Source organism: Lactuca virosa, chromosome 5, assembly GCF_052849685.1.
Source record: "Lactuca virosa cultivar CGN04683 chromosome 5, Lactuca_virosa_CGN04683_v6, whole genome shotgun sequence".
In the NCBI taxonomy this organism is placed as follows: Eukaryota; Viridiplantae; Streptophyta; class Magnoliopsida; order Asterales; family Asteraceae; genus Lactuca; species Lactuca virosa.
The window spans coordinates 193,674,835-193,680,654 of record NC_136430.1 but is presented as its reverse complement, the minus strand read 5'-3'; the positions used below and the strand labels follow the sequence as shown (position 1 = coordinate 193,680,654).

The following is a 5,820-nucleotide window of genomic DNA, read 5'->3' as shown; positions in this document are numbered from 1 at the left end:
TTTACAATATAAAAGATAAACAAAACAATAAAATGTAGAAATTATAATACCATCATTTCAATTAAAATTTAAATCATCTTCCAAAAACATTCCCAAAGTTTGGAAACAAATGGCTACAAATGTCAATTTAAGTCTAAAAATCTAACATAAAACACAAAAAATCATTACGCTCTTGCACCTCTCTCAAAATCTTCATGCGAATAATGTGATCCTCATGTGAACTCTTTCTTAGCAATGATACTAACGGTTACCTGTTAAAAAAAACACCTTTCAATATGCATACAATGAAAACATAATTCAAAAGGCAAGTAAAAATATTGTCCACTACATATGTGAAATGTTGAAACAATAAAGTATTTACCATTATTATCTGACTTCTTGCTGGTGACATCTGGTTAACTGATAGAGACTTGTTAGGGACCGAAGAAATACCAGGGACCTAAAACATATTAATGAAAACAAATATGATTAATAAATAAAATATAAAGCAAGCATAATTACCTCTATGTTCATATTTCAGTACAAGGACCAATTTTGTAAATTTCATGGGACCAAATCTATAAAATCAATTCAACAAAAGGACATGTAGTTGATCATTAACATATCAGCAAAACGACAATTTCTGTATAAACAATTCTACAAAACCATGGTTATTGTTAAAAAAAATTGTTAGATAAAATCTAATTAAATGAAGATTTTAATAATATTCTTTATTTGAATAAACTGTGAAACCTAAAGGGGTAAACTGAAAAGTTTGTAAACCAATTATGAAAAGAAATGCCGAATGAAGGGTTACATGGGAAATAAGAGTCAAAATCAGGGACCGATAGTGTAGCTTTAGATTTGAAAGGCAAAAGGAAATATCATATCATTTAAGCACAAACAAAATCACGTCCTTCATTTTATATGCTTAATGACCAATAAACCTTTGTATTTATATGGAAATTGTACCTCTGTTTCTTTTATAAAACCTTTGTATTTATATGGACATTACACCTCTGTTTCTTTTATAATTTCTAACCTCTCTTTTTTGTAATGACCACTATACCTTTGTTTGTTTTTAAATGTCATACCCATGTTATTTTATAATGACCATTATAACCCTCTTTCTTTTTATATTTCAGTCCCTGTTCTTTTATAATGACCGTTAATCTATTATAACATATGGTAATTTTGTGTTGGAGTAACTAAAATACCTTGTTCATTTGCACCTATCCCACACTCAAAAGATTGTTGGTTAGATTGTTGATTAATAGACTGAAATCCTCCAGAATTTGATTGAACACCTTCTGTTTCAGTAGCCCCATGGTCTTCTATAAGCTCGTTGATTTCAGTAGAAGTGATACATAGCCACTTTAGTCTTCTTCCCATACTGTTATTTCAAACACACATGAAATACAAACATCAATATTTACAACTTATATTATATTAAAAGAATATGCCATAAACAAAAGATGCGTTCCAAATATCCTAAATCTAGAAAAATATGTCTATTATTATATTCCATGTTTATAGAGTTTGTACATGGGCACATTAATTGTATTCTATAATACTTTACGACATTATTAAAAAGTGATATATCTTTCGTTTAAAATAAGATAAGATACTTTTTTTAAGATTTTAATGCATATATATTTTTTATATGGCATCGTCAATTCTAAGTCTCATTCTAAAAATTAATATATATTTCATGTGAAATTAAATTTGATGCATCGGGGAAAGTTTTAATGATATATATATATATATATATATATATATATATATATATATATATATATATATATATATATATATATATATATATATATATATATATAGGGCCGGCCCATGGCATGTGCACCAAGTGCCCATGAACAGGGCCCAAAAAATTATAGGGCCTAATTTTTTTATAGTATTTTTAGTATAGTATACTCATTTAATGGCCCAAAACAAAAAAACTAGGTTATTCTCTTCATTTGTTCGACTGCACGCAAGCAAGGATGAGCGGCTGAGCGGGAAGAAATTTCGGGAAAAAAAAACGTTTGGGTTCTTCACTGATTACGCTGCAAGCATGGGGCATTCATTACAGAGCAACGATATTATTGATCTTTTGATTGCTTCTTTTATGTTGTATCCATCTATTCCAATCACCACGAGCAGTCAACATAATCTTACTTCTTCTTTATTTCTTCTCAAAACTCTGAAGCAAGCTGCAAGTCAAGGTCAAGCCCTTCATTCCTTCAAGCAACGATTCATTCACAATCAAAGATTCAAAGGTTTCGAAATCAGAAGGTTTCGATTTTTGAAATTAGAAACAATCTACATACAACAATCTGAGATTTTGAGGTTTAGACTTTCGAAATTAGAAGGTAAAATTAAGAAAGTTCTTATTTTTTTCATGGATTTCTTATTTGTTAATTGTTAATAATAAGTTCTTAGTTTTATATTTCTAAATTCTAATCAGATTTTTTTTTCTTCTCATATTCTGCTTCCAATCAGTTCTTAGTTTAATAATCTAAATTTCTAAATTCGTTTCTGATTTTGAAGGTGGTTTCTGATTCTAAATTCGTAAGACAGAAATCAGAAGAAACAAGGAAGTGAGGAAATTAGTTTCTAAATTTTGAAGGTACAAGCAATTTCCGAATTATGTTTTGATTTCTGGTTTCTGAATTCGTTTCTGTTTTTGGTTTCTGATATTGAAATATATCATGTTGATTTGGAATTTGGATTATGTTTTTTTTATAGTTTTGATACCCTTTCTGGCTTTCTTGTTGATTTGAAGAATTGAAGTGTTGAAATTCTAGAACCAAGAAGAAATCTACAAATCACAAAAAAGGTCGTTTCTTTCTTTTCTACAATTTGCAATGCCTCCTAGATTAAAAAAATATGCATATGGATATGAAAAACGTAAGAAAAAACAAAAAATTGAAGAAGATAATAAAACTCAAGCAGGATCTATGCATAAGTTTATAACAAAAAAAAACACAAAACTTTTCGGAAAATGAAACACAAACTGTTAATGAAGCTATTCTTGATGATAATGATAATGATAATGTTGATGCTAATGCTAATAATAATGTTAATGATAATGTTGATATTAATGATAATGTTAATGTTGATGTTGATGATAATGTTGATGTTAATGATAATGCTAATATTGATGTTGATAATAATGTTGATTTTCACACTTTTGATATATTTGATCCAAGAAATTGGGATGTTCTTGATTCTAACATGATAAATATCTTAGCATTGAAATGTCCTAAAAGAGATTTATCCATTATAAAAGGTCCTAAAGATAAATATTTAAGAAGATTTTCTGCAACATATTATACTAAAACTTTACCAAATGGGGAAAAATGTGATAGAGATTGGCTTGTTTATTCTAAAGAAATTGATAAAAAAAAAATTGTTTTTGTTGTAAAATATTTCGAAAAGGGTGTGGAAAAGGTCAATTAGAAAATGAGGGTTTTAGTGATCGGATACATCTTAACACTAGAACTAAAGAGCATGAAACAAGTATGGAACATGTTAAAAATATAAATACTTGGTATGATTTACGTTTAAGATTACAAAAAAATAAAACTATCGATAATGCGGCTCAAAAACAATTAGAAAAAGAAAAAGTTCATTGGAGACAAGTTTTGTTGAGAATTATATCTATTGTGAAATTTCTTGCTAAACATAATCTAGCTTTTCGTGGTACTAATGAGAAGTTATATGAAGATAACAATGGAAATTTTTTAGGTTTATTTGAAATGTTGGCTGAATTTGACATGGTTTCTTATGATCATATACAACGTATTACAAATGAAATTGGTATCCATAAACATTATCTTGGGCATTGGATACAAAATGAACTAATTCTTTTGCTTTCTTCAGAAATAAAATCTATGATTATCAAAAAGATAAAAAATGCAAAATATTTTTCTATAATACTTTATTGTACTTCCGATATAAGTCACCAAGAGCAAATGACTATTATTTTAAGATATGTAGATGTTTCATTAAATGTTGCATTGAAGAATCCTTTTTAGGGTTTTTAGATGTAAATGATACAACCGGACAAGGACTTTTTGATGTTTTACAAAATGAATTGAATTTGCTTGATCTTGACATTAATAATGTACGTGGACAAGGTTATGATAATGGATCAAATATGAAAGGAAAACATCAAGAAGTGCAAAAAAAAATTAGATATAAATTCTAGAGCTTTTTATACTCCTTGTGGTTGTCATAGTTTGAACTTAACTTTGTGTGATATGGCTAATACTTGTGGTAAAGCTAAAGGTTTTTTTTGGAACAATACAACGTATCTATACAATTTTTGCAAATTCCACTAAGAGATGGCAAATTTTAAAAGATAATGTGAAAGGGTTAACTCCTAAATCTTTGTCATCCACTCGTTGGGAGAGTCGTGTTGATAGTGTTAAAGCTATAAGATTTCAAAATTTTGATATACAAAAAACTTTACTTCAAGTAGCCAAAAATGATAATGATCCAAAAATAACAAGTGAAGCTAAATCCTTAGCAAAAAATGAACTTGGCAACTTTGAGTTTATATTGGCATTAGTAATTTGGTATGAAATGTTAAATATTGTTAATTTAGTTAGCAAACAATTGCAATCAAAAGATATGCTTATTGATGTTGCTATGGAAAAAATAAAAGGGTTGATTTTGTTTTTTAAGGAATATAGAGAAAATGGGTTTTTAAATGCTTTAGAAACTGCAAAAGATATTGTCTTGGAAATGGGCATTGATCCAATATTTCCTAAAAACGTGAACCTAAAATAAAAAAAACATGTTGATGAAATTTCAAACGATACTTCTTGTATTGCTTCACAATCCGCGCAAGAGAAATTTAGAGTTAAATATTTTATTTATATTGTTGATCAAGCGATTATTTCTTTAGCTACAAGATTTGAACAATATCAACAATATGATAAAATATTTGGTTTTTTGTTTGATTCAGAAAAATTGCTTTCATTAGATGATATTACATTAAAGTCTTGTTGTAAGTCTCTTGAAACTGCACTCAAGAAAGATGACCAATCGGATATTGATGGAAATGACTTATATGTTGAATTAAAATTACTTTTACATCTCTTGCCTAAGGAAAAAATGACAGCAGTTGATATTCTAAATTTTTTAAAACGTGTTGATTGTTTTCCTATTACATCTATTGCATATAGAATTATGTTGACTATTCATGTTACTGTTGCATCTGTAGAACGAAGTTTTTCAAAATTGAAGATTTTGAAGTCTTACTTACGATCTACAATTACTCAAGAACGACTTAATGGATTGACTTTGATAACGATTGAGCGTAACATGTTGGATAAAGTTACTTATGAAGATATTATTGAAAAAATTATTTCAACAAATATTAGGAGGATAGCTATTTTCAAGTAAAAGCCAATGTCTTTTCTGTATATTATTTTGAATGGAAATTTAATTTTATGTATTTGCAGTAGAAAATTAAAATATATAGTTTTTTTTGTTTATATTTTGAGATCTTTCAAAATTTAGGGCCTATTTTTGTTAAATCGTACAGGGTCTCCAAAATCTCAGGGCCGGCCCTATATATATATATATATATATATATATATATATATATATATATATATATATATATATATATATATATATATAGAAGTAGTTTCAAATGTTTCTCATATCTATTGTGTGCTAGAATGCACCAATAAGAATTTAGTATTAATTATATGTATATTAAATGTTATCCATACTTATAATTAATTTTTATGGAAACTAATTAAAAATGTTCATTAATGTCAACAATAATATTCTTTCAGAATGAATTCATATCTAGAAGATTGAGAG

General features: G+C 27.5%; 1 pseudogene; it reads left to right on the top strand.

The window, feature by feature from the left end:
* Window positions 1-1,918: 1,918 nt before the first annotated feature.
* Window positions 1,919-5,391, top strand: LOC145112183 (uncharacterized; annotated as a pseudogene).
* Window positions 5,392-5,820: the final 429 nt, after the last annotated feature.